At 38.4% G+C, this 17,415-nt stretch overlaps 1 long non-coding RNA gene and 1 pseudogene across 4 annotated transcripts in view; both read left to right on the plus strand.

Annotated features, from left to right (window-relative positions):
- The window catches only part of LOC103784441 (uncharacterized), a 73,017-nt gene that overhangs the window by 6,476 nt on the left and 49,126 nt on the right, over positions 1-17,415 (plus strand). The window lies entirely within an intron of this gene.
- Positions 3,809-12,656, plus strand: LOC100968181 (tetratricopeptide repeat protein 14-like; annotated as a pseudogene).

A 17,415-nucleotide genomic window follows, 5' to 3' on the forward strand; every position in this document is an offset into this window, starting at 1 on the left:
ATCCTAAGAAACTGAATGCCTAATATGCCAAAGATGTGTCAAGACAAGCACCATGCTAATCACTAATGTTTTTACTTCTTTTTTTTTTTTTTTTTTTTGAGATGGAGTTTCAGTTTGTTGCCCAGACTGGAAAGCAATGGCATGATCTCGGCTCACTGCAACCTCTGCCTCCCAGGTTCAAATGATTTGCCTTCCTCAGCCTCCCGAGTAGCTGGGATTACAGGTGCCCGTCACCATGTCCGGCTAGGTTTTTGTATTTTTAGCAGAGACAGGGGTTTCATCGTGTTGGCCAGGCTGGTCTCAAACTCTTGACTTCAGGTGATCCACCTGCCTCAGCCTCCCAAAGTGCTGGGATTACAGGCCTGAGCCACCGCTCCCAGCCCTAATGTTTTTACTTCTAAAAGTCAGAGACTTGAGTTCTGTGTCTTTGATATCCACCAGGATCAACTAGCTGCCCTACACACGGTGGGGGTCTGAGGGATCTGTGCACTTATGTGAAGAAGTAGATCTGGACCTGGAGAAAACAGAGAAATGAAAAAGGAACAAAATGAGGGAAGGTGGATAAAAATAAAGTGAGTGGAGGATGAGGGGCTGACAATAGGAGGATTGAGCCAAAGTTTACTTACTGCATAGGGAACCTTAAACCCCTTCCTCTCTTTGCTTCCAGAATGCCTGCAGCTAGGCCTTTGCCCTCCAGACAGAAAATTAAAAAAACAAACAAATATTTTCTCTGTAAAACTTTCCCAGCCAACTTTCAGATGTGGAATTTGAAAAGAAAGAGGAGTCAATAGTAACACTAAGATTTTAGGCCTCAACAATTTAGAAGCAATAAGTTGCCTTTAACTAAAATGGGGAAGACACTTGAAGGGCAGGGTAGGAGAAAGATCAGGAGTTTGGCTGCGAACAACTCAGGTTTGAGATTTTCATTATGTTAACCAGTAAATAATATCCAAGTTACCAGTGGCTAATCCTTATGGGTCTGCAGCAATCTCAGTTCTTGCCTTCTCAGAAGAAATAATTCAACTGAGGGGCATAAGGAAGAAAAAGAGACTGAAGCAAGTTTCAGAGCAAGAGTAGAAGTTTATTTTAAAAGGCTTTAGAACCACATTTCCAGGAAAATGTAGTTTCCTGGCAGTCTAATGAAGAAATAAAATTTGATTTGCATTTCTCTAATGATCAGTGATGTTGAGCTGTTTTTCATATGCTTGTTGGCTACACATATGTATTCTTTTGAAAAGTGGCTGCCCATGACCTTTGTCCATTTTTTTTTTTAACTTTTAAGTTCAGGGGTACAAGTGCAGGTTTGTTACATGGGTAAATTGTGTAATGGAGGTTTGTTGTAATATTATTTCATCACATAAGTATTAATCTAGTACCCATTAGTTATTTTCCCTGATCCTCTTTTTCCTCCTACCCTCGACCCTCCAAAAGACCACAGTGTGTCTTGTTTTCCCTATCTGTTCATGTGTCCTCATCATTTAGCTTCCACTTATAAGTGAGAATATGCCGTATTTGGTATTCTGATCCTGTGTTAGTTTGCTAAGGATAATGGCCTCCAGCTCCATCCATGTCTCTGCAAAGGACATGATCTCATTGATTTTATGTCTGCATAGTATACCATGGTGTATATGTACCATATGTTCTTTATCCAGTCTGTTATTGATGCCTTGCCCAGTTTTAAATGGGTTGTTGTTGTTTATTTCTTGTAAATTTGTTTAAGTTCTTACAGCTACTGGATATTAGAACTTTGTCAGATGCATCGTTTGCAAAAATTTCCTCATGTTCTCTAGTTGTCTGTTTACACTGTTGATAGTTTCTTTTGCTGTGCAGAATCTCTTTAGTTTAATTAAATCCCATTTGTTAATTTTTGCTTTTGTTGCAATTGCTTTTGATGTCTCTATCATAAAATCTTTGCCGGTTCCTATGTCTGTTGTCTTCCAGAGTTTTTCTAGTTTTTGGTTTTACATTTAAGTCTTTAATCCATCTTGAGTTGATTTTTGTGTATGGTATAAGGAAGGGGTCCAGTTTCAATATTCTACATTGGGCTAGCCAATTATCCCAGCACCATTTATTAACTAGGAAATCCTTTCCCCATTGCTTTTTGTCAGCTTTGTCAAAGATCAGATGGTTGTAGGTGTGTGGCCTTATTTCTGGGCTCTCTATTCTGTTTTATTGGTCTGAGTCTGTTTTTGTACCAGTACCATGTTGTTTTGGTTACTGTAGCCCTGTAGTATAGTTTGAAGTCAGGTAGTGTTATGCCTCCAGTTTGGTTCTTTTTCTTAGGATTGCCTTGGCTATTTGGGCTCTTGTTTGGTTACATATGAATTTTAAAATTGTTTTTCCTAGTTCTGTCAAAAATGTCATTGGCAGTTGGGTAGGAATAGCATTGAATCTATAAATTGCTTTGGGGAGTGTATTAGTCCATTCTCACACTGCTATAAATAACTGCCTGAGACTGGGTGATTTACAAAGGAAAGAGATGTAATTGACTCACAGTTCTGCATGGCTGGGGAGGTGATAGGAAACTTACAATCATGGCGCAAGGAGAAGCAGGCACGTCCTACCTGGCAGCAGGTGAGAGAAGGGGAAACTGCCGCTTATACAATCATCAGATCTCATGAGAATTCACTCACTCTCATGAGAACAGCATGGGGGAAATTGCCCCCATGGTCCAATCACCTCCCACCAGTTTTCTCTCTTGACATGTGAGGATTATGGGGATTACAGTCGGAGATGAGATTTGGGTAGAGACACAGAGCCAAACAATATCAAGCAGTATGACCATTTTAACAATATTGATTCTTCCTATCCAAGAGCATGAAATGTTTTTCCATTTGTTCCTGTCATCTCTGATTTCTTTGAGCAGAATTTTGTAATTCTGATTGTAGAAATCTTTCACCTTCATGGTTAGCTGTATTCCTAGGTATTTTATTTTTTGTGCGTGGCAATTGTGAATGGGATTGCATTCCTGATTTGGTTCTCAGCTTGACTGTGAGTGGAGTGTAGGAATGCTAGTAATTTTTGTATGTTTATTTTGTACCCTGAAACTTCACTGAAGTTGTTTATCAGCTTAAGGAGATTTTGGGCCAAGACTATTGGGTTTTCTAGATGTAGAATCATGTTATCTGCAAACAGGGATGTTTTGACTTTCTTTCTTCCTATTTGGATGCCCTTTATCTCTCTCTCTTGCCACATTGCTCTGGCCAGGACTCTCAGTACTATGTTGAATAGGAGTAGTGAGAGAGGGCATCAGTCTTGTGCCGGTTTTCAAGGGGAATGCTTCCAGCTTTTGCTCATTCAGTATGATTGGTTCGGGTTTGTCATAGATGGCTCTTATTGCTTTGAAGTGTGGAGTTGAGTAGTTCCAACCAACAGGCATGGAAATAAAACTTAAATAAGTTTTAAAAAGAGATATAAAGAGAATTACATAGTAAATAGAGACATCCCTTCCATGGAGTATTATAGTAAAGGGGGATAAACATAGTGGTTACTGCAGGAAGAAAAGTGAGATCAGGAAAAGTTATTCTTAATGATGATTAATATTATAGTATGTCTGTATGCTGATGGGAATGATTCAAAAGAGTGGAAAATTAATGGTATGTGACCTCATACACAAGTGGAGGGTTGGTCTTAAGTAGAAGCAAGGAAGAAGGTAAAGAATATGAACTCAGATGTAACAGAGTTGATACATCTAGTGATGGGAACTTGTGGAAATGCTCTTCTATTTAACAATCATTTTAAATTTCACAAAGTCATCAGCAGAGCCTTCAGCTGACAGTCAGGTGCAAAGAAAGTATTGGAGGTTTGAGGAAACAAGAAAATACAAAGTCATCCTTTAGGACAGGTGTCAGCAAGCTTTTTCTGCAGAAGACTAGCTAACAAACATTTTGGGCTTTCTAAGCCATACAGTCTCTGTCTCAACTACACACTCTGTAGTTGTAGTATTAAAGCATCTATAGATAATATGTAAATGAATGGGTGTGGCTAAGTTTCAGTAAAACATTGTTTATGAAAACAGGCAGCAACAATTGAATAGCACAAGCAAAGAATGAACTTGGGCCCCTACTCCACACTGTACATAAAAATTAATTCAAAATCAACTTTGGACCTAAAAATGGGAAAGATGAGGAGATTGAGAGATAACAGCTCAAGGGCATGGGATTTCTCTTTTTTTTTTTTTGGTGATGAAAATGTTCTAAAATTGGTTTTGGTAAAGTTTACACAAGTCTGCGAATATACTAGAAGCCATTGAATTGTACACTTTAAATAGGTAAATTCTATGGTATATGAGTTATGTCTCAATTCAACTACCTAAAAAATTAAAACAAGCAAAACTGGTGATGAGTCAGATTTAACTCTCTGGTAGGAGCTAGCACTTGGGCTCTCCAGCCTGAGTGTGCATCAGAATCACCAGGAGGGCTTGTGATATGGTTTGGTTCTGTGTCCCCATCCAAATCTCACGTTGAATTATAATTCTCAATGTTCAAGGGAGGTGATTGGATCATGGAGGTGGTTTCTAATGGTTTAGCACCATCCCCCTAGTGTCCTCTCATGATTGAATTCGCATGAGATCTGGTTGTTTAAAAGTGTGTAGCACCTGCATCTTCGCTCTTTCTTCCTCCTGCTCCCACCATGTAAGATATGCTGGCTTCCCCTTCACCTTCTGCCATGATTGTAAGTTTCCTGAGGCCTGCCAAGCCATGCCTCCTGTACAACCTGCAGAACTGTGAGTCAGTTAAACCTCTTTTCTTCATAAATTGTGCAGTCTCAGGTAGTTCTTTATAGCAATGTGAAAAGGGACTAATATAGCTTGTTACAGCAAAGATGTGTAGGCCTCACACCCAGAGTCCCTGATTTAATAGGTCTGGGCTGCGGCAAAAAGTTTGCATTTCTAACATTCTTCCCAAGTAAAGCCAATGCTACAAGTCATGGGGCAGGCCATAGCCATGAATCACTGATCTAGGAGTATAGGGGAATGAATGAATTAGTACAATATAACAAAATTCCTAGAAAGCTTTATGGGGCCCATTGGAGGTATTGGTAAAAGAAAAAAAAATTTAGGTGAGACCAATCATAACAGTGTGATTTCTCTTCAGCCACGTTCAGCTTCTCAGATGTTGGCATAGAGTAGATGAAGATAAATATTAAGCAGAACAAGGGTGTGTAGAGTACATGCAAAGGAAAGATATTAATGACTGACTATGCAATTTAAGCCAGACACAGAAGGAAATATGGACCTGAGAGAGATAAGAGATGGAGACAACTGGTAGAATGAATGGCTTTTTTTCTGGTGGAGTGGGGCCAAAGGATTGTTGGAGCTGAAGTACTGGAGGAAAAAAAACTGAAAAGAGACTGTTGGGTTGGAAAGTGGGATCTTTATAAGGAAGATAATGGAGGAGCTGCTGTTATTGGCAATGACAAAATTCAGAGAGTGAGTAACTGAGATAGAGAGGAGAAAACGTCAAGGAAATGACAGGCCAGGTTGTGAAAAGGATTATCTGCATCGGTGCTGAAATAACCAATAATTGTAATAAGAATATTATTGCATGGAATTACAGTGGACCAGGAACTAGAATCTTTAATAGACAAAGGGCAATGACTTGGGTTGAGGTAGAGCCTACCCCCCAAAAGAAACAGTAAATATTAAGATGTAATGATGTGTGATGAAAAGCTGTGTGTTTTTAGGGATAGAGTAATATGGGGTTGGAAGCTTCAGAGAACAGCAAGCAACATGCCACTACTCCACTCCCAGTGGTATAATGGATGTAGCTGAGAAAACATCCACTGCTTAAGAGGGTTGCAGGGGTAGGAGTGTTACCAGAAGCCAGGTTTAATGAGAGCAAGAAGGTGAAGACACCATTCAGAAAAGATCTTGAAGAAAGGAGTATTTTACTGATAATTGATGAATTCCAGAGGACACAGGGAAAGGGTTTTAGGACGTAGGCAGAGGCAGGAGATGGAACAAAAAAGGTTATTTGCAAAACCATATGTGCGTTAGAGTACAGAAACAAAGACCTGAAATTCCTGGGCTTCACCTTGTGACTGTCAAGAGCAGGGATATAGACAGGATTTGTCAGCCTCGTCACTATTGATATTTTGGGCCTGAACAGTCTTCGTTGGTATTGTGGGTGGAGTGGGGGGTGGATGTTCTGTGCACTGCAGAATGTTAAGCAGCATCCCTAGGTTCTACCTACTAGATCACAACTCAGGTGTGACAAACAGGAATGTCTGTAGACATTCCCAGGAACTCACTGTAAGAAAATAATTACGTGTGTAATAATATATTTATTTTCAATATATATGATCTGTACCTTGTGTGTGTATACATACACGTTTGTCCGCCAGAGTATGATATGCAATAGCCCCAAATTCAAAACATATAAATGACCCTCAATAGGATATTGGCTAAGTAAATTATGATACATTCATATAATGTATCATCTGCTACAATTTATAATCATGAAAAGAGGAAGGTGGGTTCAGGACAGCGGCCATTAGGGTCTGGTGTAGGCAAACATGCCAGGAAAGAAGTCTGAGATCCAATGTGAGAGAAGCAAGGAGAATGAGCTTCAATAGACAACAGAAAACAAAGCGTTTCAAAAAGGGAAAGAAGTCAAAGGTTTTGAAAAAAATCAAAACAAATAGACAAAAAAAAAAAACCCCACCAAAATCTTAGAATTCCTCTGTTTAATTTTCAGTTCAGAAAATCTTTCACAGCTAAAAACAACATCTGCTGCTTCTGCTTCTCTTGCACACAGGCTGCCCTTGCCTCCTTAAGTCCCCAGTGTCTTGGCTGCTTTGGCATCTCTGCCGCTTGTGGAAGCCTGTCTGTACTACCTGCTGAGCCCACACCAGCTCGCCTGACAGGAAGGCAACCCTGTACCTAGCAACTCATGAAGTTTAATGGCCTTGTAACAGGTTCATAGAGAACCCCACCCTCCCATGCCCGCAAAATTCATGCCCACCCAGAGCCTTAGAATGTGACCTTATTTGGAAATAAGATTTTTGCCCATATAAGAATCAAGATGAGATTATAGAGACGAGTATAGTGGTTCATGCTTGTAATCCTAGCTCTTTAGGAGGCCAAGGCAGGAGGATTGCTTGGGGCCAGGAGCTCAACACCAGCCTGAGCAACATAACAAGAACTTGTCTCTACCAAAAAATAAAAAATTAGCTGGATGAATCCCTGTAGTTCAAGCTACTCAGGAGGCTGAGGCAAGAGGATTACTTAAGTCCAGGAGTTCAAGGTTTGTGGTGAGCTATGATCTTTCCACTGCACTCCAGGCTTAGTAACATAGCAAGACCTTTTCTTTTTTGTTTTTGTTTTTTGTTTTTCTTTGTTGTTGTTGTTTGTTTTTTAAGTGAGATTATACTGAATTTGGGTGGGCTCTAAATCTATTGAACGTGTCTTATTAAAGACAGAAAGGGACATAAAACCTGAAATTTCTACAGACCCATTTAGCAAAAGTATCTCACAATAAATATGTGAAAATAAAGTAGTGGGAATAAACTTGTTTTTGATTACCTGATTCCTGATAAGTCTGTAACTCATGGTTCTTCGTTAGATAGGCTGACAAAAAGCTTATCAAAAAGTTGGTAAACACTGTCTTGAAAACATATCTTGAAGCATAATTGTCATTATTATGCAGGGTACACTGGGCCCAGAAACCTCCAAAGTGTAAGGAAAATCAAAAGATATCACTCTCGAATGAAACAGATGAACAGTAACAAAATAGAGGGAAGAATGACCAACTTTACAAATTATTTTTAAATGAATCACTGAAGGTACTAAGAAATTTCCCAGGTCTCTATCGGGAGACCCTATTGTCTTCTCAAGAAGATTTTTATTTTATTTTATTTTATTTTTTGAGACAGGGTCTCTCTCTGTCACCCAGATTGGAGTGCAGTAGTGTGATCATTGCCCACTGCAATCTCGATCTCCTGGGCTCAGCCTCTTGCTTCAGCCTCCCAGGTAGTTGAGACTCCAGGCACGTGCCAACACACCTGGCTAATTTTTTAATTTTTTGTAGAGTCGAGGTCTTGGTATGTTGCTCAGGCTGGTCTTGAACTCCTGGCCTCAAGTGATTCTCCTGCTCAGTCTCCCAAAATGCTGGGATTACAGGCATCAGCCACGGCACCGAGACTGTGCCCATATTTTCTGAATTCTGCTTTCTGCCTTCTTAGCTGCATCTGCTCCACCACTTAAACTGCATCCCAATGCCAATGGTTGCCTTCATCTGGTCCCTCCCAATTTCTCCTCCTTTCCATAATGTATCAGTCAATGGAATAGCAGGAAATAAGAGGCAAACACAAAGGCTGTAACTGAGTGAGCTTAATAAAAATATTATCTAAAGAGTTATGGACAAGGTTAAGGAAACAAAAACATGTGATGTAACACTTAGGGACCAGCAATAAGCGGGAAATCATTGTCACCCCAGAACTATTTATGGAGATACCCAGTGTAGATTGGAGAGAGCTGTTTTTCCAAACTATTGAGCATGGTGACTTAGTGATTGGAAAAACTAGTTTTATACAGGAATTTTAATTTTTCATGGTGTTGATTTGTTGATGAAGTGGCATCATAGGAGATACATTCCACTTAGAAATCACAGGTCTTTGTCCATTAAGAAATGTGTCTTCTCACAGTAACCATAGGGGTTATTTATCTTACTATCAAACGGGTGACATCATTCAAGCTGGAATCAAGGATATTGATAGATGCCATGCAAAGCTTGCACTGTCTCTGGATACCTCGTCTCTTCCACCACACCTATCTGGTATTAAATTAGGTGTAATTAGCCCTGAAGAACTTCCTTTGTGCTACAGGAGGTGTGTTGAACTAAATAACAATTCTTTGGAGCCTATAAAAATATCATGCAGAGTTCAGTGGGATTTGTTAATTGAGGAGTAATTTTTTTTCTAGAAAAAGTAGGAATAGACTAATATAATCCATCACCTTAAAAAAACATATTTAGGGCCAGGCATGATGGCTCATGCCTGTAATCACAGCACTTTGGGAGGCCAAGGTGGGCGGATCAAGAGGTCAGGAGTTCAAGACCAGCCTGACCAACATGGTGAAATCATGTCTCTACTAAAAATACAAAAATTAGCCAGGCGTGGTGGTGCATGCCTGTAATCCCAGCTACTCGGGAGCCTGAGGCAGGAGAATCACTTGAATCTGAGAGGCGGAGGTTGCAGTGAGCCCAGAGTGTGCCACTGCACTCCAGCCTGGGTGACAGAGCAAGACTCCATCTAAAAACAAACAAACAAACAACAACAACAAAAAAAAACACCACCACCAAAAACTCATTGAGGGGGTACAAGTGCAGTTTTGTTGCATAGATATATTTCACACTGGTGAAGTCTGGGCTTTTAGTGTACCCATCACACAAATAATGAACATTGTACCCAATAGGTAATTTTTTTCTCTCTCTTTTTTTTTTCCTCACCCTCCTTCTACCATCCCACCCTCCTGAGTCCCTAATGTCTGTTATTCTCCTCTATATGTACATGTGTACACATTGTTTAGCTCCCACTTAGAAGGAAGAACATGCAGTATTTGACCTTCTGTTTCTGAGTTATTTCACTTAGGGTAATGTACTCCAGTTCCATTCGTGTTGCTGCAACCATCCACCATCTTTAATAAAAGGCCTGCAGAGCAATAATTTCTCTTAAGACAATTTTGTTTCTGCATTAAGAAAGTAACAATATGCATCTTGGGCTTTAAAATGTGTGAAGATTACAGTTTAAGATTGGATGCCATGCGGATGCTGTGAATGAATACAATAAAGCTCTAGAAACAAACAAATAAAACACTGGCAGTTCATGAAGGATTAAATACACTAAAGGGAAGTCTGAACAAAGCAACAGAAGATTTTGAGCTTACATTACAAAACTCTCCAACTCACAGACACTTGTAGAAAGAAGAGGGTAGTTAGAAGAAGAAAAGTTTTTAAATGCTGAAAGTCACTGGAAGAAAGCTTGGGCTTTGGATGAGACTTTGAAAGATGTAAAAAATGCTTTGCAGAAACTTCATAAATAAGTACAGAGAAAAAACAGGCTGAAAAGGAAGAAAAGCAGAAAACAAAGAAAATAGAAACACGTGAAGAAAGTTACATAAGCTCTTAAAAGAGAACAAGGGACAAAGCTCGGTGGCTTACACCTGTAATCCCAGAATTTTGGAAGGCCAAGGCGGGCAGATCACTTGAGGTCAGGAGTTTGAGACCAGCCTGGCCAACATGGTGAAAGCCCGTCTCTACTGAAAAATACAAAAAATTAGCTGGGCATGGTGGTATGCACCTGTAGTCCCAGCTACTCGAGAGTCTGAGACAGGAGAATTACTTGAACCCGGGAGGTGGAGGTTGTAGTGAGCTGAAATTGCACTACTGCACTCTAGCCTGGGCAACAGAGTGAGGCTCCATCTCAAAAAAAAAAAAAAAAAAAAAAAAAAGAGAGAGAGGGAGGGAGAAAGGCTAAAGAAGAAAAGAAAATCAACTACTTCCTCTTCCTGTTTCTTCTGCTGATGAATCTGTTTCTGCATCATCCTCATTCTCTTCCAGTCACAAAAAGCATAAGAAACATAAGAGGAACTGTTCCAAGTCTGCTTGAAATTCAAAGGGACATTCGCTTAGGGTATCCCCAAACCAGATAGACAGAGTAGGCAAGGTGAAACCCAGTTTCAACTAATACTTTAGCATCTTTTCTTAACCAAAAGCAAGAAGTGGAAAAACTACTGGAAAAGCAGGGATAAGTTACAATATCAAAAAACATGAGTAAAAGAGAAAGATAGATACTCTCTCCATCTTCAGGTGAAATACTGTACTATTTTGGAGACAGGTCTGAAGAGCCAAGAGATTTTTGTAATACTGATAAAACCGAGACAAGTAGTAGCAAAGCAGAAAAGCCATATAAATCAGAAAGACATTTTTCCAGTAGAAGAAATTCCTCAGATTCCTTCCGTAGGAATTCAAGAAACAAGATAAAAATTTATGATTGTAGATTTGAACAGGATATGGTTGTAGGAGATGTGGTCGTAGGAGGGAAGAAAAGAGCTCTAGAGAAGGTAAAAGCCAGGTTCTATGAGGTATTTCACTTCACCAGCAAGCTGAGACCACTCCTGGAAGTCAGTTGAGAGATACAAAAAACATTCTTATTCTAGATCATGTGATTTCGGTAGACATGAGCTAAAATACTGATTAAATACAAAACAAGGAAAATATGAAGGAGAAAATAATTATGGGGAGGATATCAAAACAGAGGTTCCAGAACAAGATGGACTTATAGCAAAGAACACGCAGAAAGCAGTGTTAAAAAAAATTAAAATTTACTCAGTATATTTAATCAGATAGGTGGATTTGGGAAAGAAAAAGAAAATAAGACAAAAAATTTATATGCCAAGGAAATCAGCACCTTTACGCTAAATGCTGTTAGTAAAAGTTTTGGGTGTTTTAGTTATACCAGTCCAGGGCAAAAATCTCTGTTTCTAAAGTTATATGTAGAGATTACAGAAAGCAAATGTTTTGTAGGTTTTCTCAAATTGCATTTGATTCAGTTGTAAGTCTCTTGTCAGAGCTGGATTTTTAGGCTTTTCATGTGTATGTTTATGTACAGTATATTTCTTACTCTGACATTTTTAATTTCTTCACCTAAAGATAATTCTCTAAAAGTATTGTTTCTTCATTGTATGATGGTGTACGAGAGTTCATTATACTGGGTCCAAGGTATCCTGCTGTTTGAGAGAAAATTAAATCTGTGCATGAACACTTGCATCATTTTCATCAAACATTGTTTCATTCTCTTTTCTGTTAAATTTAAAACCCTAAGCCTTTGAAAGTGATCATATGTTTTAATGTTTTTAAATACCATTTTATATGTATCGTTAGTTCAAATATTAAATATTTTTGCACAGTTGTTTATTTTTTTAAATAGACTATATGATCAAGTGCAGTGGCACACACTTATAATCACAACATTTTGGAAGGCTGAGGGCAGAGAATCACTTGAAGCCAGGAGTTCAAGACCAGCTTGGGCAACATAGCAAGACCCCATCTCTGCAAAAATTGTTTCTAAACATTAGCTAAACATGGTGGCATGTGCCTGTAGTCCCAGCTTCTGAGGAGGCTGAGGGGGGAAGATCACTGGATCCCAGCAGGTCAAGGTTACAGACAGCCATGATTGCATCACTGCTGTCCAGCCTGGGTGGCAAAGTGAGACGTTGTCTCAAGAAAAAAAAAATACTATATGAACATGAGTATGTAAGACTCTGTGTTGTAGAGGACTGGGACCTCACTATCTAAATGGAAACATTACTTGGCAAAAGCCAACATGCCTTATAATTATTTTACTTTGATTATATTTTCATTTGGGGGTTTAATGAGTTTGAATAATTTGCAGATGTTATTTTGTTAAAATGGAATTTATTAGATTTAGAATATAAATTATTATAAATTATAGTTAATATAATTATAACTACAAATATTCTTCAATAATACTGTACATGTTTGCTAGTGTCATTTGGAGCAGACATAATTAACAGAGTGTGTGTGGACTTTAAAAATGTCCTAACATTGATGAATAATCAAGTCTTATCCTTATACTGGTAGCAGACCTTGGAACTGATCCTCTTCTTTCTGTTGAATTTTTGGGATCTGTCATGATGGCATGCAAAACCATGAACCAAAAGTATGGACTATTCATGTAAATAACACAAAGACTTATAAAAAAATACAATGTAGTATAAACACCAAATAATATTTATGGATGCTAATGTGTTTCATTTGAAGAATTTATAGAGCTCTGCCATTGGTGAATGAAAACTAAGCTTAAAACACTGATTATATTAAGCATAAACATGGAGTGGAGGAGTGAGGGAATGAAGGGTTTGGGTAAAAAAGGGATACTGTGATTGGATGAGCTGTGTGAGCACCAAGATAGAATTTTGTTGAGGCTCAACCTCTTGGCCTAAAAGCCAACACTGCCTTTTGAAAGGGTTTATCTAGATCATCACAAGATGACACTGATAACTTTATGATCTGCTTCTGGAAATTCAAACATGATGGAGAGTATATAGACATGTAGAAATACCTCAGTGTAACTAGGGATTTGAGTTATTTTACTTTAGTTCTTGGTATAGTATTCCTAACAATATTTTGATAATTGTTTTATGTTTCTTTCATTCATGGGGAAGACTGATTTTTGTGCTGAGGTCCTAAAAGCAGGAATGTAATATATATAATAACACATATATAATTTATGTATAAATTATATATGTGTTTAAATATGTCAGTTATTTGTATAATTTGTGTGTATATGTGTATATAAGCACAATAAATTATAGAAATGAATACTTATATTTATTTTTAATATATAAATTATATGAGTATTTAAATATACAGTTATCTGTATAATTTGTGTGTGTATATGTATATAAGCACAAAAAAATTTATAGGAAATCAATGAGTTCCTAAAAGTTTTTCATAGACCATCAGTGAAAAATATGCTGCAAATGATCAGAAAATATTTTAAAACCATAGTCCTAACTGTTTCTTAGGGGGAAGAGAGTATAAGCAACAGAATGGTGAAATAAAAGGCTGGAAAGTATAGGTCAGAATCTAAAAATATTGTGCATATTTTAGAAAGTTCTAAGGAAGAAGTTTAAAATTATATGTGAGTACAGTGATGAAATGGCGAAAACACAAACAATAAGGTAATTACCTAGTATAAAATAAGAAAACTTACCATACTTAAATGTCTATATGCTAGGTTTTGAGTGATAAACCAGTAATATTTTATGTAGTCCATACAACAATCCATGAAGTAGATAAAAATAGTCTCTGCTGACATGAGGAAACCGAGGCTTAAAAAGGTTAAGTGATGGCATTCACACCCCTGCTTAAAACCTAAGCTGGGGTCAACTCTGGTGGACTCCAAAGCTTGTGCTCCTAACCACTATGCTATGATTCCTTTCATGGAAAAATAATTAGTGGAATAGAGCGTAGACTGGGTTTTCTTCTTCTTGTTTTTTGTTTGTGATGTTGTTTTAGTAAGGCAAATGTTTTTCTACAAAATTTTTATCCTTCATAGAATCTGCCTACTACAAATGGTCCTGCAACACGGGAGACTTTATCCTACATAGGTGGTAGCACTTTTGATTGTGGGTCCTTGTGTCTCTCACTTTCAGAATCAATGGAAAATACAGTCCCTCAGTGTAAAGATAGTCTGTTCATTCCCAAGGCTTAGTTGTAGACATTATACTCTAAATTAAAAGAAAGTGGCAACCCTGGATCAGGGATGGAAAAAACAGTGTGCCTAGAATACTCTGAAGGAATTATTTTATAGATATACAAAAAGGTAGAGAAATTCTGAGCTAGCAACAAGGACCTTTGGAGAAGCATGCGGGGAAAGAGCAGAAGGTTTTGAAGATCACAAAAAATGCACAAAGCAAAGTGAAATTAAAGTTCTAAGAGACAAAAAAAGCTAGGGAGGGGTACAGAGAAATCCCAGATGTGGTAATAGCTTTGGTCATACTTAGGGCATATCAAATATGAAATTTATGGAGAGGTGGAATGATTGGAAAGAAGACTGGGGACTGGCAAAGCAGTTGGAGGAGTTGGGTTGAAAAAAAAAATACTTTCCAATAGGCTAAACGAATATAGCTAATGGGTAATAAGTATGTATAATAAGTATGCATAATAGAAGTCTTGAATAAAGATACTATAGCCAATGGGTAATAAGTATGTATAATAAGTATGCATAATAGAAGTCTTGAATAAAGATACTTTTTGATCATAGGACTTCTCACAAATATGATTTTTTTTTCTTTCTTGAGACAGAGTCTTGTTCTGTTGCCCAGGCTGGAGTGCAGTGGCGTGATCTCAGCTCACTGCAACCTCCGCCTCCCAGGTTCAAGCGATTCTCCTGCCTCAGCCTCCTGGGTAGCTGGGATTACAGGTACCCACCATCATGCCCAGATAATTTTTGTATTTTTAGTAGAGATGGGGTTTCGCCATGTTGTCCAGGCTAGCTTCGAGCTCCTGATATCAAGCGATCCTCCCGCCTCAGCCTCCCAAAGTGCTGAGTTTACAAGTGTGAGCCACTGTGCCTGGCCCTGAATTCTTTAATGTAGACAACAGAATAGAAGTGCACCAAAGATTTTCTTAATTAATTATACTCATGGAATTTTTTTACACATGCATTGAAAGTATTATATAATGGGATTTTCCCAATCCCCCCAAAAAACTTTTCTTCTTCTAGTCATCTCCAGTTTATCATTGGTGCACCATACAGTTGTAGAAGACAAAAATCTAAGCCATATCCTTGATTCATTCCACGTCCTGTAGGCTAAGCTGGATAATTTAGATTCAATTTCAAATGCAATGAGAAACCACTGAAGGTTTTTAAGCAGATAAATGATTGCTGGGATCGACATTTTTAAGAAGCTTATTCTGGCAACTTTTGGATAAATTTGTTTGAGGAGCAAGAGTAAAATTCATAAGATCTTTCTGATTTCTCCTAAGTGAGCTGGCCCCTGCCTGGCACTGGTGTCACATCCCCTGTCACTCTTCTCTGTTTTGCATCCCTCTGGTCATGCCAGATTCTTTCCTGTTAACACTTGTCTGGAATGCTCCTGCCCAGGTTCTTGTATAGCTTACCAACACTTACCTTTCATGCCTCGACTTAAGTTTCATCTCCTCAAAGAGGCTTTCCCTGAGCATTCATCATTTCATTTCCTTTACTTGTTTCTTGTCTGTTTCTTCTGTTGGAATATTAGCTCTATGAAGGTAGAGACTACATCTACCTTGTTACTAGCACATAGCAGCCCATAGCAGACATTCGGTATTCATTAAATAAATCAATGAATCAATAGAAAAATGGATGGAGAGATGGGTAAATAGGATTAGGTTCATTTCCTAGATTCAACAAGATTCTGGAATGTGGGAAATGGTACATTTAGGCTGAGGGTTCTTACCACTATTAGTAAACTTGTTTGGCTTATCTCTGCTGTAAATTCTTTCAGGTTTAGTAAGACTCATATGAATGTTTCCATGTTACAGGAAGATTTTTTTTTTCTAAAATAATGTTTCTCTTGTGTCTGGCAGAAGGCCACCTGGCTTCCAGACTGAGCACCCTACACGTCAGAGGCACAGTGGTGTAAAATGGCATTTTCTATTTGTATTTCTCTTTTCTGACCATCCCTTCTCTTAGATAAGACAGTCACAATGACAAGGATCCTATTAGGAAATCTTGTATTGTCTAATTGCTAATCCCAAATGGGAGATAAAACTCTTTGCAACAATTCTTTTTTACTTACTATTATATTCTCTCTTACACTTCATAACCCTTTCCCACCTTTCCTCTCTCCTCAAACCTCCCATAAGTCTTCTCCTTTCCTTTTTCTGACCCTGCCATCTGTCTAATGATTATCATTTATATTTTCACTGAAAATAAAAGCACTGTCAATCGATAGGTAAACCCCCAAATCCAGGAGTCATCTTTGATTTCCCTTTTTCATTAATCTCCAACATCCAATCTCTCTGCAAGTCCTACTAAGTCTCAACTTCAAAACATACAGAATCAGTCTGGTTCTCTTCATCTGCACTATGCCCACCCTATCTGAAGCACCATCATTTCCCATCTGGATACTGCAACAGCCTCCTGGTTGACCTCTCTTTTTCTGTAAAATTGATTTTCCTCATAGTGGTCAGAACCATGTGTTAAGAATATAAATCAGATCCTGTTGCTTTTCTGCCTGAAACCATGGGCTTCCTTTCCTACTTAGAGTAAAACTCATTAACCTTAGCCTCACCTACCAGAGCTGGTCCCTGACCACCCTCTGTGATCGCATCTCTCCTATTACAATATTCCAGATACACTGCCTTCTTTTTGTCCTGGAACATGCCAAGTTCCTCTCATGTTAGGGCCTCACACTTTCCATTCCCTCCTCCAGAAAAGCTCTTCCCCTAGAAGATTTGAGCAAGATTGGCTTCTTTCTGTCATCGAGTTCTCAGCTTCAGTGTTACCTTCTCACTGAGGTCTTCAGTGAAGACCCACTCTTATCGTGTTATATTTTCTTTTTAGCGTTTAACAGTATCTGAACTTATTTGCTTGTTTACTATCTGTGTTCCTCTGCTAGAATATAAGCTCCATCTGGTAGAAAGTTTGTCTATCTTGATGTGCAGCCAGTACCTAGAGGAAGTACTCAATAAATATTTCTTGAAATAATGGATTAACAATTTATACCCAGACCAACAATTTTTAGAGGATGGAGTATTCCTATCACTTGAGTGGATTTCCAGAGAGTTGGAAGAAGTCGCTCTCTCATAATCAGAAAGAAGAGTTTTTCTTAAATTCTCATTTCTCAAATGATTAAAAGATTGTCTGTCTGTCTTTGAATCAGGGTGTCTGAAGCAACAGAAT

This window comes from Pan paniscus, chromosome 6 (genome assembly GCF_029289425.2).
Source record: "Pan paniscus chromosome 6, NHGRI_mPanPan1-v2.0_pri, whole genome shotgun sequence".
In the NCBI taxonomy this organism is placed as follows: Eukaryota; Metazoa; Chordata; class Mammalia; order Primates; family Hominidae; genus Pan; species Pan paniscus.